The sequence below is a fragment of the Sminthopsis crassicaudata genome, chromosome 1 (assembly GCF_048593235.1).
Source record: "Sminthopsis crassicaudata isolate SCR6 chromosome 1, ASM4859323v1, whole genome shotgun sequence".
Classification (NCBI taxonomy): domain Eukaryota; kingdom Metazoa; phylum Chordata; class Mammalia; order Dasyuromorphia; family Dasyuridae; genus Sminthopsis; species Sminthopsis crassicaudata.
Genome location: NC_133617.1, coordinates 106,992,308 through 107,011,465, shown reverse-complemented (window position 1 = coordinate 107,011,465; position 19,158 = coordinate 106,992,308). Strand labels below are relative to the sequence as shown.

Here is a 19,158-nt window from a genome sequence, read left to right as displayed (position 1 = left end):
TCTGACAGGTGTGTAGTGGTGTCTCAGAGTTGTCTTAATTTGCATTTCTCTGATCAGTAGTGATTTGGAACACTCTTTCATATGAGTGGAAATAGTTTTAATTTCATCGTCTGAAAATTGTCTGTTCATATCCTTTGACCATTTATGAATTGGGGAATGGCTTGATTTCTTATAAATTAAAGTCAATTCTCTGTATATTTTGGAGATGAGGCCTTTATCAGAACTTTTAACTGTAAAAATGTTTTCCCAATTTGTTACTTTCCCTTCTAATCTTATTTGCATTAGTTTTGTTTGTGCAAAAGTTTTTAATTTGATGAAATCAAAATTTTCTATTTTGTGATCAATAATGATCTCTAGTTCTCCTTTGGTCATAAATTCCTTCCTCCTACACAAGTCTTAGAGGTAAACTAGCCTATGTTCCTCTAATTTATTTATGATCTCGTTCTTTATGCCTAAATCTTGGACCCATTTTGATCTTATCTTAGTATGTGGTGTTAAGTGTGGGTCCATGCCTAGTTTCTGCCATACTAATTTCCAGTTTTCCCAGCAGTTTTTGTCAAATAATGAATTCTTATGCCAGAAGTTGGGATCTTTGGGTTTGTAAAACACTAGATTGCTATTTTTATTTACTATCTTTCCCTGTGAACCTAACCTATTCCACTGATCAACTAGTCTATTTCTTAGCCAATACCAAATGGTTTTGGTGACTGCTGCTTTATAGTATAGTTCTAGATCAGGTACAGCTAGACCATGTTCATTTGATTTATTTTTCATTACTTCCCTTGAAATTCTCGACCTTTTGTTCTTCCATATGAATTTTGTTGTTATTTTTTCTAGGTCATTAAAATAGTTTCTTGGGAGTCTGATCGGTATAGCACTAAATAAATAGATTAGTTTAGGGAGTATTGTCATCTTAATTATATTCGCTCGGCCTATCCAAGAGCACTTAATGTCTTTCCAATTATTTAAATCTGACTTTATTTTTGTGGCAAGTGTTTCGTAATTTTGCTCATATAATTCCTGGATTTCCTTTGGTAGATATATTCCCAAATATTTTACACTATCGACCATTATTTTGAATGGAATTTCTCTTTGTATCTCTTGCTGTTGGATTGTGTTGGTAATGTATAAAAATGCTGAGGATTTATGTGGATTTATTTTGTTTACTGCAACTTTACTAAAGTTCTGAATTATTTATAATAGCTCTTTAGCAGAATCTTTGGGGTTCTCTAAGTACACCATCATGTCATCTGCAAAGAGTGATAGTTTGATTTCCTCATTACCTACTCTAATTCCTTGAATCTCTTTCTTGGCTCTTATTGCTGAGGCTAGCATTTCTAGTACAATATTGAATAGTAATGGTGATAGTGGGCAACCTTGTTTCACTCCTGATCTTACTGGGAAAGGTTCCAGTTTATTGCCATTACTATGATGTTTACTGACGGTTTTAAATATATGCTCCTTATTATTTTAAGGATTAGTCCATTTATTCCTATACTCTCAAGTGTTTTTAGTAGGAATGGATGTTGGATTTTATCAAATGCTTTTTCTGCATATATTGAGATGATCATATGGTTTTTGTTAATTTGGTTATTGATATAGTCAATTATGTTAATAATTTTCCTAATATTGAACCAGCCCTGCATTCCTGGTATAAATCCCACTTGGTCATAGTGTATTATCCTGGGGATGATTTTCTATAGTCTTTTTGCTAATATTTTATTTAAGATTTTAGCATCAATATTCATTAGGGAAATTGGTCTATAATTTTCTTTCTCTCTTTTTAGCCTACCTGGTTTAGGTATGAGTACCATGTCTGTGTAATAAAAGGAATTTGGTAGGACTCCTTCAATCAGTATTTTTTCAAATAGTTTATATAGCATTGGAATTAATTGTTCTTTAATTGTTTGGTAGAATTCACATGTAAATCCATGTGGTCCTGGGGATTTTTTCTTAATGAGTTGGTTAACAGCTTGTTCTATTTCTTTTTCTGAAATGGGACTATTTAGACTATTTACTTCTTCCTCTATTAATCTGGGCAAGTTATATTTTTGAAGGTATTCTTCCATTTCATTTAAGTTATCAAATTTATTGGCATAAAGTTGAGCAAAGCAGTTCTTAACTATTGTTCTAATTTCCTCTTCACTTTTGAAGACTACCAATTCATTTTTCCTCTTTCCTTTTTTAAATCAGATTTACTAAGGGTTTGTCTATTTTGTTCGTTTTTTCATAGAACCAACTTTTAGTTTTATTAATTCAGTAGTTTTTTTACTTTAAATTTTATTAATCTCATCTTTTATTTTCAGAATTTCAAGTTTCGTGTTTGTCTAGGGGTTTTTAATTTGTTGCTTTTCTAGCAATTTTAGTTGTAAGCCCAATTCGTTGACCCTTTCTTTCTCTATTTTATGCAAGTAGGCCTCTAGTAGAGATATAAACCTTCCCCTTATTACTGCTTTGGCTGTATCTCACACATTTTGGTATGATGTCTCATTATTGTCATTTTCTTGGGTGAAGTTATTAATTATGTCTATGATTTGCTGTTTTACCCAATCATTCTTTAGTATGAGATTAGTTTCCAATCATTTTTTTGGTCTATTTTCCTCTGGCTTTTTATTAAATGTAATTTTAATTGCATTGTGGTCTGAAAATGATGCATTTACTATTTCTGCCTTACTGCATTTGATTTTGAGGTTTTTATGTCCTAATATAGTATTAATTTTTGTATAGGTTCTATGAACTGCTGAAAAGAAAATGTACTCCTTTATGTCTCCATTTAGCTTTCACCAAAGATCTATCATATCAAACTTTTCTAGTATCCTATTTACCTCTTTGTCTTCTTTCTTATTTATTTTGTGGTTTGATTTATCTAATTCTGAGTGTGCAAGGTTGAGATATCCCACTATTATAGTTTTGATGTCCATTTCTTTTTGCAGCTCTCTTAATTTCTTAATTTAGATGCTGTACCACTTGGTGTGTATGTTTAATATTGATACTGCTTCATTATCTATGCTACCCTTTAGCAGGATATAATGCACTTCCTTATTTCTTTTAATTAGGTCGATTTTTGTTTTTGCTTGATATGAGATGAAGATGGCTATCCCTGCTTTTTTGGCTTCACCTGAAGCATAGTAGATTCTGCTCCACCCTTTTACTTATATTTTGAATGTATCAACCTGTTTCAGGTGTGTTTACTATAAACAACATATAGTAGGATTCTGGCTTTTAATCCCGTCTGCTAACTGCTTCCTTTTTATGAGGGAGTTTACCCCATTCACATTTATGGTTAGAATGACTAATTCTATATTGCTTGCCATGCTTGCCATCCTGTTAACCCTTGCTTATGCTTTTCTCCTTTCCTTCCCTCTTACCCCCCTACCCAGTATTAAACTTGTGAACACCACTTGTTTTTCACAGCCCTCCCTTTTTAATATCCCTCCCCCACTTTAAAGTTCCTATTCCTATTTTACCCCTTTTTCTCACAATTTCTGTATTGCCTTCTCCTAGCTTACTCCTTCCCTCTCACTTTTCAATGAAGTAGAAGAAGTTTCACCATAAATCGAATATGTCTATTGATACACATTATGTTCATCTCCCTCCTTTCTTTCTCTCAGATATAATAGGTTACCTTTGCCTCTTCATCAGATTTTGAGGTTTTTATGTCCTAGTATAATATTAATTTTACCACCACTTTACCCTTTTTTATGATATAATTTCCTTTCCACCTCTAGTTTCTAGGACAAATTATACATGTGTTCTTTACATATCTTTATGGAAGAAATATAGTTCTCAAGATTTCTTTTTACCTTTTTAGAAATCTCTTGAGTTCTGTATTTGAAAATCAAACATTTTGTGTAGATCTGGTTTTTTCATCAAGAATAGATGGAATCCATTTATTTTGTTAAATGTCCATCTTCTTCCCTGGAAAACAATGCTCATTTTTTCTGGGTAAGTTATTCTTGGCTGCATAACAAGTTCCTTAGCCTTTCGGAATATTATATTCCAGGCCCTTTGTTCTTTTAATGTGGACACTGCTAGATCCTGGGTTATACTTATTGTGGCTCCTCCATATCTGAATTGCTTTTTTCTAGCAGCTTCCAATATTTTTTCCTTTGTCTGATGGTTCTTGAACTTGTACGCTATATTTCTTGGCCTTTTGATTTTAGGGTCCCTTTCAATATGTGATAGATGAATTTTTTCAATGTCTATTTTACCCTCTGTTTCCAAAACGTTGCCCATAATTTCCTGGAAAATAGTGTCCAGGCTCTTTTGTTCCTCACATTTTTCAGGGAGTCTGATTATTTTCAAATTGTCTCTCCTGGATCTCTTTTCCAGGTCTGTTATCTTTCCAATAAGGTACTTGACATTCTTTTCAATTGTTTTGTTTTTCTGGTTTTGCTTGACTACTTCTTGGTTTCTCCTTGAGTCATTCATTTCTACTTGTTTGAGTCTAATTTTCAATGATGTATTTTCTTCACTCACTTTTTTTTAATATCTTTTTGTCATTGTCCAATTGAGTTTTTAAGTGAGTTTTTATCTTCTATGGAATTTTTTCCCATTTCATCCATTTTCTTTTTTAGAGAGCTGTTTTCTTTTCCCAACTCACTAATTTTATTTCTCAATGATTTGTTTTCTTTATCCACTCTGTCTTTAAATGCCTGGGATGACTTCTCCAGACTCTCTTGCCAAGCGTCCCTTTCCTATTCTCATTTCTCTTCTAGCTCTCTTGTGAGAGCCTTTTTGATTTCCTCTATGAGAGTTTTATGTATTGAGGAGCAGATCATATCCCCCTTAGGGGATTCCTCTGGATACAATCTGCTTTTAGTCTCCTCAGTGTTGGAAGTCTGCTCTCTCTTCATACAAAAGGTGTCAATGGTTAGAGTCCTTTTTAAATTTTTTGTTCATTTTGTCAGAGCGGGAATGGAAGAAAACAAATTGACAAGAGAAGCAATTGGTCTGTTTTAGGGTGGGGGATGGGGCTGGATGGTGTTATCGGGCTTCTTCTAGAGACTGGGGGAGACAGCAGCGAGGCACTAGCAGGACAGTAATGGCTGTGCTGCAGCTACACTCTGAGGCTCTAAGAAAGCGCTGAGTCACTCTGGGTGGGGGAGGGGGTGGGGGTGGCTTATATTATCACTCTTTATCCTAAATCATGAATGCATTTTGATCTTATCTTGGTATAGGGTGCTAGGTATTTTTCAATGCCTAATTTCTGCCATACTTTCTAATTTTCCCAGCAATTTTTGTCAGATAGTGAGTTATTATCCCAGAAGCAGGGGTCTTTGGGTTTAGCAAACACAAGTCATTGACTAGTGTGTCTTGTGAACCTAATCTATTCCACTGATTGACAACTGTATTTCTTAGCTAGTACCAAATTGTTTTGAGGGCTGCTGTTTTATAATATAGTTTTATGTCTGGTAGAGCTAGGCTGCCTTCATTTACATTTTTTCATTAATTCCCTTGAAATTCTTGACCTTTTGTTTTTCCAGAAGAATTTTGTTATTTTTTCTAGCTTTAAAAACTAATTTCTTGGTAATTTGATTGGTGTGGCATGGAACAAATAGACCAATTTAGGTAAAATTGTCATTTTTATTATATTAGCTTGGCCTACCCATGAACACTTGATAATTCTTCCAATTGTTTAGATCTAACTTTATTTGTGTGAAAAGTGTTTTGTAATTATGTTTGTATGGTTCCTGGCTTTGTCTTGACAGGTAGACAACATAAAATATCAAATATTTTATGTTATCTACGTTATTTTAAATGGAATTTCTCTTTCTATATCTTACTGCTGGACTTTGTTGGCAACATATAGAAATACTGATGATTGATGTGGATTTATCTTATATCCTGTAACTTTGCTAGAGTTAATTGTTTCTAGTAGTTTTTTTTTTCTAAGTATACCATCATATCATCTGCAGAGTGTTAATTTTGTGTCATCCTTATCTACTCTAATTCATTTTTCTTCTCTCATTGCTAAAGCTAACATTTCTAATACAGCATTGATTAGTAATGGTGATAGGGTACAATCTTGTTTCACCCCTGATCTTATTGTAATGCTTATAGTTTATCCCTACTATATATGATGCTTCCTTATAGTTTTAGATACATGCTACTGATCATTTTAAGGAAAATTTATTTCTCTCTAGTGTTTTTAATAGGAATGGATGCTAGGTTTTGTCAAATGCTTTTTCTGCATCTATTGATATAATCATGTGATTTCTGTTAGTTTGATTACTAACAGAGTCAATTATGCTAATAGTTTTCCTAATATTGAACGAGCCCTACTTTCCTGGTATAAATCCTACTTGATCATAGTGTATTATCCTGGTGATAAGTTGCTGTAATCTCTTTGTTAATATTTTATTTATGATTTCTGCATTAATATTCGTGAGGGAAATATAATTTTGCTTCTCTGTTTTTACCCATCTTGGATTAGGTATCAGCACTATATCTTGTGTCATAAAAGAATTTGGTAGGACTCCTTCTTCCCCCTTTTTTTTTTTTAACAAATAGTTTGTATTGGAATCAATAGTTCTTAAGGTGTTACTTGTAATGCTTTATGGATACTTGTAAATCCATCTGGCCCCAGATATTTTTTTCTTTTCATTTCCTTTATAGTGTGTTCAATTTCTTTTTCTAAAATGGAACTATTTTAGTAATTTATTCCCTCTTCTGTTAATGTGAGCAATCTATGTTTTTGTAAATATTCATCCATGTTACTTAGAATATTAGATTTATTGGCATATAGTTGGACAAAATAGTTCTATTTATCGCTTTAATTTCTTCTTCTTTGACAGTAAATTCATTCTTTTGATTTTTGATATAGGTTTATCTATTTTTTTCATAAAATCAATTCTTAGTTTTGTTTATTAGTTCAATAGTTTTCTTTCAATTTTATTAATCTCTCCTTTTATTTTGATAATTTTGAATTTGGTATTAAATTGGGGTTTTTTAAATTTGCTTCTTTTCCAGCTTTTTAAGTTGCATGCCTGATTCCTTAACTCCTTCTGTTAATAAAAATCTCAAATCCTCTTTATCTTGATATATGGTTTTAGGAGTAAGTGTGACAACCCAAACTTTATCATGCAGTAACAAGCTTCCTGATCATGAGCTTCTCCTACAGAGCTTGGAAGACCATACATCTGGAAAATTTCAAGCTTAGGAATACTTGCCAGATCTGATGCTCATATGGCATATGTAGTCTGAGAATTTAGATTCCCTTTTACTCTATGATAAAACGTAGGTGAAAGATCAGAGAAAGATTTTTGCCCAGTTGTTTTTCTTCTTGTACTTTTAAAATCACTCAAATATTAGGTATCTATTCATAGCAAAAGCCAGAATGTGCTATGTCTTTCCAGAATCTCAGAATCTAAATAATAATGAATCCCAACAATGGTTTTTATATTACACTTTAAATGTCACAAAACACATTATGATTTTACATTTTATCCATAAAATAATTTAAGAGTTAAGATGCGATTATCATCACTGCTTTACAAATAAAGAACTTGAATTAGACAAAAGTTAAATGACTTGCTCAGTTATATGACTTGCATGTGTGAGTCCAGATTTTAACTAGGGCTTGTTCTGATTCCATATACATGCATACATAAATATATACATATGTATGTGTATATATTTGTATGTACATGTGTATAGTATGTATGTGTGTATACTTCTACCTATATATATATATGTGTATGTGTGTGTGTGTTTATATTTACTTTTTTTTTGTACTTGCTGAGGAGCAAAAAAGGTTGAATTAAAAGATTCTGCCAGTAAAGGTTGGACTAGATAAACTGAGGTTACTTCCAAATCTGAAATTTTGTGATTTTTTTCTTTAGTAGTTTAGACATGAGTGGGATTAAAATGATCTTGCCAAGCAAGCATTAGCTCATGCAATTTAGGGAATGGAAAATATTCATCAAATTCCTAATATAGCTGCTTGATGGAAGACACTTAGTTATGCTTGTAGTCAGGGCTTTTGAAATTCCTGTTGTTCATTCACTGGGAACAGACAACTGCAATTTTTTGGAGTAAAAACAAGCAATACATTATTCCTGAAGACTTTTCTTCAGTCTCTTTGTTATGCACTGGTAAAAATCAGGCCAGTCAATGCTATGTTACCATAATTGATTTTAATTAGTTTTTAGCAAAAGAAATCAAATGAGGAACAACTCCCAGGGCCAATCCATGGATGTAGGGTATATTGTAGCTGATTTGGGGGCTTGCTGGAGTTATGCTCTGGAATGGTAGAGGAACTATAGTCCCTGTAGTGAAAGAGTAATCATGCTGTTGATGTCTTCAGGCTTTAAAAAAAAAAATGTTAATTAATCAGTCCATGCAAAAGTACTGGGAGTTGAGTAATCATTACCTTACCCGTGGGCAAATTCAGGATAAGTGATTTGCTCCATCTCAAACAGTAACTAGGAGGCAGGAGATAGAATGAAATCTGTGCTGATTTTCATTTTCACTGTTAAGTGCTAGAATCTGGCTGAGTTTTAGAGCTTTCCACTGAATCTTTGCAGCAAGCTCCCTTTTAATATATTTTTGTCTCTGTGTCTATTTCAAAATATCTCTTTTGCTTTTTCTTTATCTCTCCTTTTTCTCTCTGTGCTTATTCATCTTTCTTTCTCTATCTCTTCTGCTTCTATCTGTACCTCTCTGTGTCTCTGTCTGGCTATCTTTTTTATTTTGGGATTTCCTAGATAATGGGGAAGATAGTTAAAACACCTTGATAAGTATTCTGTTTCTATTTGAACAACTCTACACATCAATACTCCTCTTCTCCTTGCTTATTGAGGGGATAGTCCATACTGTGTTAACCAGGCACTGAGTGTGGAGAATCTTCTTCCTGTAAACCAACCATTCAAACACTGACAAGTTAGCAATGGCTCCAGATGATGGGTTTTGCCCCAATCCTCCTATATCTTTATTGCAGCGAGGACATGAGTGCTTATTTAAAAAAAGAAAGATTTTCTAATGAATCAATGAGTGAATAAATGATTGCAAATGACAAACATTAAGTATTTGCTATGTGCTATACACACTGAATGGAAAAAGCAAAACAGAAATAGTCCCTACTCATAAGAAGCTTATATTGAAGGCAATAACATATCTAAGGGTGTTTAGTTGTAAAGCAATTGGAAAAGGCTTTGGAAGTCCTAAGGCTACAGCAGTGGGAAGGATGACAAAGCCCAGGGTTCCTTAGAGTTCATGTCAGATGGTAATGCCTAAGGATCCAGAGAGTTTTGCAGCAGGGAAGATAATAACGCCCAGAGAAATTTAAGATGTTTTAACAGATCAGATGGTATACCCTGGAGGTCCTTTATTTGGGTAAAAGGATTGTAAGTCATGACCCCCTGCTCAACAAAGTGGTATGAACATCCATGTACTTTCCCACAGGAGTTTCTGTACTTATTGAACACAGAAAATGCCAGGAAATAGGAAGAGAGAGAAAATGAACCAGAAAATGACAAAACTTTGTCTCTCTCTGTTTTTGTCTCATTGTTTCTCTGCTTTTTTTCCCTCTCTGTCTCTGCTTCTTTTTCTGCCTCTCTGTCTTTCTTTCTCTTTCTCCTTAATAACTTGGCCCCATCCTACCTACCTTTCCTGATTTATAATGCATTATTACTTTGTACATATTTTATAATCCAACAAAACTGACCTCCTTGTTGCCCTTTATGCATAATCATTCCTTTAAATCAGGAGTATTTTTTAAATGTCATGGGCCCTCTCTTGAATTATCCTCCTTCACTCAAACTGTTAGTGCCTCCTTTCAAAATGTGTGTGTACATATACATATATATATATATATATATATATATATATATATATATATATATATATATATAGTGTATTTTGTACATGTTTTACATGTGTTTCTTTGTAAATGTGTTGTCTTCTTGAGTTCAGGATCTTTTTCATTTTTACTTTTGCTCCTAACACAATGCCTGGTACTTAGTAAGCACTGAATAAATGCTTGTTGACTGATTCTTTCTGACTCTTTATCTGTCTTTCTAATCTTTCCTCTTTCCTTGTCCTCTCTTTACTATATTCCCAACCCCTCACTTAAGATTAAAATAAAAAGCCCACAGAATTTAAGCATTGGGAATGACTTCTGTTGTGATCTAATCCAACTGATATCTTATTATAGATTCTCTTATCATAAGAAATTATTTCTGAACTTTAATATCCTCATCTTTATATTTGCACCATCTTCTCACAGAATTGTAATAAAGAATGAGACTTCTAAAACTTAAAAAAACTATATACATGTATTTATAATAGTGTTATGCTAGAACCAACTCTAACCAGCTCAGGGAACTGATTGTTAAATTTTTCAGTAGAAAGATTTTCACCTTGGAAATCAGCACATACTACAAACCAGGGCTCAGTTGATGTTTTGTTGATAGCCTAGATTTAAAGCTTTGGGGAAAATGTTAATGGTGTTGTACTCAAATTTTTTTGAGAGGGGAAGTTAGCTGTTGAACATTTACCAGACACTCTAGCATGGAAACTGTTATTACAGAAGCTACTCAATAATGAGGAATTCACTAATTTTTAAAATAGTATGTATAGTTAAAAATAGGGCTAAATTATGATTGTTAGAAAGTTGAGCAAAATAACAAACTAAGATCGTTTCTATGGAAGTTCAATCCATTGCTCTGCATTAATCTTTCCACAGAACAAGTAGAATCCCTCCATATTAATGATTATAGAGTTGATCAAGCTAAATAAAGTGTTTACTTCACTACAATTTTTAAAAATTCAATTCTTTCCTCTTGCTGTGTAAACATCTCTGACTACTATTAGTATCCAGTATCTGATACTCTTCTTGTAGAAAAGATGGAGAGGTGTGAGCAAGTGGATATATTAAAAATTTATTGAATAGATTAAAATAATAACTAATAGCCAACTGTCATTTTAGAAGATTTCTACTGGAATATTTCAGAGGTATTTGACCCTGTACAGTTTTATCATGATTTAGATAAAGTTATAGATGGCATGTTCATCAATTTGCAGATGACACAATATTAGGAGGTATAGTTTAAAAAAAAAAAACAAACAGGATTACAGAATCAGAATACAAAAAAGTTTTATGAAATCTACTATTTTAGATTGAACCTTATAAGATGAAATTTAAGAAGTAGAAATTTAAAGTCTTACACTTGAGTTCCAAAAATCAAACTTACAAGTATAATATGAAGGAAGTATAAGTCAAACAGTAATTTTTTTTTGAAAAAAACAAATTTAATGGGACTAAAGCAGAATAAAGACTTAGTAGACTTAAAGCTCAATATGAATTGATTAAGTGATATGATAGCTTAGAAATTAATGTGATCATTGATTATTCTAAGAAAGTAATTGTTTTTCAGAAATAAGATAGTAATCTGGCTGCATATGTTGATATTAGACCTACTTAGACCACATCATAGTAGTATACATGTTTCTGGTAATAGTAGTTGAGGAAGGAAGATTAAAAAAAATCATAGAACAACACCCCTCCCCCCAAAAAGAAAAGACAATTAGAATGATGAAGGAACTTGAGTTCACTTCACAAGAGGTTCTATTATCTTGACTCTAGTTCTTAACTTACCTTACTCCATGCCTCAATTTTTTCATTTGAAAATTTGGGTCTGTGAAATAAGAAGAAGGTGCTAGTATAAAATTCTTAGTGGGTCTTCTATGTCTAGTTACCTACTTCTGATATTCTAGAAGTCATACTTTATATCTATCTGTCTATTGATGTACTTCTATAGACACATTTATTTATATATACACACATATAAGGATTAGATTTTAGATTATAAGATTAGATTTTAGATTATAAGCACTATTTTGCACACTGATATCTTGACTTCCAACCTCATTATGGAGAATTCCAAGTATGGAATATATTAATATATATATGTATGTATACATATATATATATATATGTGTATACATACATATGTACATTTTTTAAGTCCGCATAATCCCAATTCTCAATTTACAGTGAGGAAACTTAGACTCTAAGAGCTTAAATGATTTCTCTAAGGTTACATAGTTAATGGCAGATTGTGAAGTAGAACTCATGTCATAGCTAACCTTACTTACAGGCCTGGCCCTTGATATACTTTACAATTTTATTTAATAGAAAGACTATTAGACTTGAAGTCAGAAAAATCTGGTTCCAAATTCCATCTGTGACATTAAATATTTATTTGAATATGGGCAAGTAATTTCACATATCTGAGTCTCAAATTTCTCATTTCAACAATGGGGCTATTAATTTATGTTTTATCTACCTCACAGGGTTGCTATGAAACTCTAATAAAAAAGATATGTAAAGCATTTTCTAAATCTTAAAGTGCCCTATACACATTTGAGTATTTTTGGTGAAATTATAAGCAAGTAAATTTTGTTTTAGGTGTCCCTAGCCTTCCAATTTTGTGCCTTTTCTTTCCTTCTTTATGTAAAAAATTTTTTTATATTTCCATAAAGACCCAATCTTCATTCCCACATTCTCCTTTCAAAAGCAGCTTTTAGATTATGCACTTTCCTATGATTAGGGTATGGTTATTAGGAGGTTTTCTTTTTTTTCATTTTAAGAAAGGCCGATATGAAGATTTTAAGAAATATTAAAAATTAAGAAAATTTTAAGAATAGGCCGAGCGAATATAATAAAGATGACAATACTCCCCAAACTAATCTATTTATTTAGTGCTATACCAATCAGACTCCCAAGAAACTATTTTAATGACCTAGAAAAAATAACAACAAAATTCATATGGAAGAATAAAAGGTCGAGAATTGCAAGGGAACTAATGAAAAAAAAGTCAGAGGAAGGTGGTCTAAGTGTACCTGATTTAAAGCTATATTATAAAGCAACAGTCACCAAAACCATTTGGTATTGGCTAAGAAATAGACTAGTTGATCAGTGGCATAGGTTAGGTTCACAGGACAAGATAGTGAATAAAAATAGCAATCTAATCTTTGACAAACCCAAAGATCCCAAATTTTGGGATAAGAATTCATTATTTGACAAAAACTGCTGGGAAAACTGGAAATTAGTATGGCAGAAACTAGGCATGGACCCACATTTAACACCACATACTAAGATTAGATCAAAATGGGTCCAAGATTTAGGCATAAAGAACGAAATCATAAATAAATTGGAGGAACATGGGATGGTTTACCTCTCAGACTTGTGGAGGAGGAAGGAGTTTGTGTCCAAGGGAGAACTAGAGACCATTATTGATCACAAAATAGAACATTTTGATTACACCAAATTAAAAAGTTTCTGCACAAACAAAACTAATGCAAACAAGATTAGAAGGGAAGTAACAAATTGGGAAAAAATTTTTACAGTTAAAGGTTCTGATAAAGGCCTCATCTCCAAAATATACAGAGAATTGACTTTAATTTATAAGAAATCAAGCCATTCTCCAATTGATAAATGGTCAAAGGATATGAACAGACAACTTTCAGATGATGAAATTAAAACTATTTCCACTCATATGAAAGAGTGTTCCAAATCACTATTGATCAGAGAAATGCAAATTAAGACAACTCTGAGGTATCATTACACACCTCTCAGATTGGCTAAGATGACAGGAACAAATAACGATGAATGTTGGAGGGGCTGTGGGAAAACTGGGACACTGATGCATTGTTGGTGGAGTTGTGAAAGAATCCAACCATTCTGGAGAGCAATCTGGAATTATGCCCAAAAAGTTATCAAAATGTGCATACCCTTTGACCCAGCCATACTACTACTGGGCTTATACCCCAAGGAACTACTAGAGAAGGGAAAGGGTCCTGTATGTGCCAAAATGTTTGTGGCAGCCCTTTTCATAGTGGCTAGAAGCTGGAAGATGAATGGATGTCCATCAATTGGAGAATGGTTGGGTAAACTATGGTATATGAATGTTATGGAATATTATTGTTCTATAAGAAATGACCAACAGGAGAAATACAGAGAGGCTTGGAGAGACTTACATCAACTGATGCTGAGTGAAACGAGCAGAACCAGAAGATCATTATACACTTCAACAATGATACTGTACGAGGATGTATGCTGATGGAAGTGGATTTCTTCAACATAGAGAAGAACTAATCCAATTCCAATTGATTAATGATGGACAGAACCAGCTACATCCAGAAAAGGAACACTGGGAAATGAATGTAAACTGTTATTTTTACCTTCTGAATCCAATTCTTCCTGTGCAACAAAAAATTCGGTTCTACACACATATATTGTATCTAAATTATACTGTAATATATTTAACATATATAAGACTGCTTGCCATCTGGGGGAGGGGGTTGGGGGAGGAAGGGAAAAATCTGAATAGAAGTAAGTGCAAGGGATAATGTTGTAAAAAATTACCCATGCATATGTACTGTCAAAAAATGTTATAATTATAAAATAAAATAAAAAATAAAAAAAAAAAAAAAAAAAAAAAAAAAAAAAAAAAAGAAAGAAATCCAAGTTACAAATCAAAGGATATACAGGTCTGATAATGTAGTTTGATAAGTTTTACCAGGAATGGAAGGAAGTAAATAAATACTACTTAAGTACTAACCAAAATGTCTGGACTGGATTAAGAGCTGGGTATACAAGTCCAAGAACAAAGAAGATATTCTTTAGGGAAATCTATTGATATTAGGCTTTCTCTTTATTGGCAGAGATGAATGTTCTCCCCTACTTGGGGGCCTCAGTGGAGATGGTGAACGGGGAGAGCTTCAGTTATCAGCAATCCTCTTTAGGGACTCATCATTCTGCCTATCCTGTGTTGATAAAGAAAATGGAAGAAGCCATCTGCACTTCAGATTGTTGGAGGAAAAGACTCTAGGACGACATGAAGGAACTAGCAATTTCCATCACATTCCTATTCTTAACTTCCTACTCTAGAGACTTTGGAAAGTTTCCCCCAGAGTAAGATCTGGGACCTTCTTTCTTGGTTGAGGTCTGTCTCTGTCTCTATCTCTGTCTCTGTCTATCTATCTGTATGGCTTTGTGTGTGTGTTTCTCTCTGTGTCTCTGTGTCTCTCTCTCAATAGAAGAACTTCATTATTTTGTATTGTCTGGTACATATTCTCCTACGTATACCTTCTCTTATTTATCTTTTGATATAATTTGTATCAATGGGCTTCTTTGCTATTTACTGTGTTCATTATGGAATTAGCATTAGGTAGGAACGAGTTAAGCCTTTGATACAGAGCTTGGGATTTTCCTTTCCAAAATGACAAGGCAATTACATGTCACTTAATCATATCCTCTAGTTAACCATATTTAAGGGAGCAGATAGATACTTCTTGTCTGGTACCTCCTTTTCTCTGAGAAGAGCTTAGAGGCTTTTGACTCCAACCTCCTGTTCTCCTCCTAGATGGAATAAGTCTCACTTGGAGAAAGGTGGGGTAGGTGTCTATTCTGCCTGTCTTTGAGCCAAATATAAGTCCTCACTACACTTGGAGTTGCACTACACATATGGATCCCATTCCCTCAAAACAGAACTGAAAAGAGGGTGAGCAGGGAGGGAGAGGAGAAAGGTACCCAGGAGCATGGTTTTGTAGTCCAGAAAGACAGAGGCAGGGTTGGGAGGAAAATGAAAGAAGGATAGCTTGGCTTCCCAACAAATGGAAGCTTCAGGATCCAATTGGAGAAGAAGGGAATCACTTGGTAGCAGAATGTTCTATGATAAATAGGCCCCATCTGAAGATATAAAGGAAGAAAGAAATGATTTGAAAAGTGAAATCTTGCCCTACAAGTGGTCACTTACTTTGCTTGTAAAGTTTAACTGAATCTCAGTTCCACTCTTAAGTAGTAATGTGACCTTGGGCAAGTGAGCTTTGATTCTCTGGGACACAATTTCCCCATTTCTGAAAGGGAAATGTTTTATCCACATTTTTAAATGCCCTCAAAACTCTAAAATTATATGATTCTCTGTTAAGAATAGTTCTGAGTCCTTGTATATGGTCCTCTACAATATGCATCTTAGACAATATGCTATAATGGAAAGAATACTGCTTTTTTGAATAAGTGGTTCAACCAGAGATTCTCATTCAAATCCTAATTAAGTTTTTAATTGTCTTATTATATGTGACTTTAGGCAAACTATTTAGCATCTCTAGATTTCAGTTTCCTCTTTTTTTTAGATAAAGAATAGGACTACAAAACCTTTACCACTGGGTGGTACAGCAGATGTAGAGATAGGATTAGAATTAAGAATATCTGAATTCAAATTCAGACTCTGATATTTACTTAGTTATATGACTATGTCCAAATAACTTAATCTGTGTTTACCTCCATTTTCTCATCTTTAATACACCTAGGTGGCACAGAGAATAGAGCACTGAGCCTGAAGTCAGGAAGATTCATCTTTCTGAGATGAAATGTAGCCTCAGACAGTTACTATCTGTATGACGCCAGGTATGTCACTTAAATATCTTAGAACCCTTATCTGTAGAATAAGATGCAGAAGAAAATGGCAATCATTGTCATATCTCTGCAAAGAAAACCCCTATTGGGATCACAAAGTCAGACACAACTGAAAATAATTGAACAACAACAAAATAACATTCTCATCTGTCAAATGAGGATGATAATAAACCCCTTTTCTAGGATTATCATGAGGCTCAAATGAGATAATAATTGCAAAGTACTTAGTATGATGTCTGGCATTCAGTAAATATCATATAAATGTTGGTTGTGTTACTATTGTTATCATCATTCGTAATAATATTACTACTACTAGTAGTATTATACTAATACATGCTATTATGTGTGTATATATATATATATACATACATATATATATATATATATATATATATATATATATATATATGTACATACTAAACATATAGCCTATGGTTCTTCAATTCTTCTTTTCTTAGCTGTTGCATTTATTGAATTTATTCTTCCTCTTACTGATTGCTTCTTCCCATGATGCAATTTCAACACCCTGGAATTCACATTTAATCTTCCCTTCTTGGTCTCACCATTAAAGAACTGTAGACTCGATTAGAAGAATTATCTTTGGAGGCTCTTCCTGAGTACCAGAATGAGGAACTTTTCTGTCTTTTATGAACTGTATGGCCTGCTTCAAATCCCTACCCTCTCCAGACCTTGCTCCTTTCAGTTATAAAATGGGTGTGAACATAAGTTTTGACTACTTCTTTCTTAGGGCTATTGTAAGGCTCAAATATGGTAATAAATTTGAAGCACTTTGTAAACAAAACATTTTATAAATAACAATTACTAATATTCCTGAAGGACAGTACTTTGTGTATGTAGTAAGTACTCAATAGATGGTTGAATGAATTAATAATTCATGACTCCCTGCTAAAGACTAATGCTATCAAATTAAATTGATCCTATGTATGTGCATATGATTTTGGCTTAAAATCCAGATGGTAAATAATATTTGGATCACTATGTTCCATTAAAAAACCAAACCAAAACAAACAAACAAACAACAAAAACAATTCCAAGGGACAACTTTACTCTGAATCACCATGCAGTTAATATGTGTCTGGGACAGGAATGGAATCCTGGTCTATCTGACTCGTCATATGGCTTCCCAATTAGAATTGTCAAGAAGGGAATGTAAAAAGTGCTTCATTGCTTCTCCACTGGAGTTATTTAAATGGAATCTGGATAATTATTTGTTGGTTGTATAACAAAGTAAATTTCTGATCAAATTTGGGATAAATTCATTGACCTTTCACTTCCTTTCAGTAGGAATGATATTTGTATGCTTCTCAGGGATTCAGTTCCTTTATTCCCTGTTAGGATTATTACTAGGTGCTAAATTAGTTGTCTGGTACTTAACAATTCTCTAGCTCAGAGTTCACACTTTTATTTTTATTTTTTTATTAATTTTTATAATTATAACATTTTTTGACAGTACATATGCATAGGTATTTTTTTTTACAACATTATCCCTTGTACTCCCTTCTGTTCTGAGTTTTTCCCCTCCTTCCCTCCACTCCCTCCCCTAGATGGCAGACATTCCCATACATATTAAATATCTTATAGTATATCCTAGGTACAATATATATGTGCAGAACCTAATTTTGTTGTTGTTGTTGTTGTTGCAAAGAAAGAATTGGATTCAGAAGGTAAAAATAATCTGGGGAGAAAAACAAACAAAAAAAAATGCTCACAGATTACACTTATTTCCCAGTGTTCCTTTTCTGGGTGTAGCTGATTCTGTCCATCATTGATCAATTGGAATTGGATTAGCTCTTCTCTATGTTGAAGATATCCACTTTCATCAGAATACATCCTCATACAGTATCATTGTTGAAGTGTATAATGATCTCCTAGTTCTGCTCATTTCATTCAGCATCAGTTGATTTAAGTCTCTCCAAGCCTCTCTGTATTCCTCCTGTTGGTAATTTCTTACAGAACAATAATATTCCATAACATTCATATACCATAATTTATCCAACCATTCTTCAAATGATGGACATCCATTCATTTTCCAGTTTCTAGCCACTACAAAAAGGGCTGCCATAAACATTTTGGCACATACAGGTCCCTTTCCCTTCTTTAGTATTTCCTTGGGATGTAAGCCCAGTAGTAGCACTGCTGGGTCAAAGGGTATGCACAGTTTGATAACTTTTTGGGCATAATTCCAGATTGCTCTCCAGAATGGTTGGATTCTTTCACAACTCCACCAACAGTGCATCAGTGTCCCAGTTTTCCCACAGCCCCTCCAACATTCATCATTATTTGTTCTTGTCATCTTAACCAATCTGACAGGTGTGTAGTGGTATCTCAGAGTTGTCTTAATTTGCATTTCTCTGATCAGTAGTGATTTGGAACACTCTTTCATATGAGTGGAAATAGTTTTAATTTCATCATCTAAAAATTGTCTGTTCATATCCTTTGACCATTTATCAATTGGAGAATGGCTTGATTTCTTATAAATTAAAGTCAATTCTCTGTATATTTTGGAGATGAGGCCTTTATCAGAACCTTTAACTGTAAAAATGTTTTCCCAATTTGTTACTTCCCTTCTAATCTTGTTTCATTAGTTTTGTTTGTGCAGAAACTTTTTAATTTGGTGTAATCAAAATTTTCTATTTTGTGATCAATAATGATCTCTAGTTCTCCTTTGGACACAAATTTCTTCCTCCACAAATCTGAGAGGTAAGCCATACTAT

At 33.4% G+C, this 19,158-nt stretch overlaps 1 long non-coding RNA gene across 2 annotated transcripts in view; it reads left to right on the top strand.

The window, feature by feature from the left end:
- Nucleotides 1-19,158, top strand: part of LOC141552760 (uncharacterized) — a 115,883-nt gene that overhangs the window by 24,404 nt on the left and 72,321 nt on the right. For both annotated transcript variants that reach the window (XR_012485244.1, XR_012485243.1), the window contains one exon: nt 16,318-16,414. This is a non-coding gene — a long non-coding RNA (uncharacterized LOC141552760). The remainder of the gene's footprint in view (nt 1-16,317; nt 16,415-19,158) is intronic.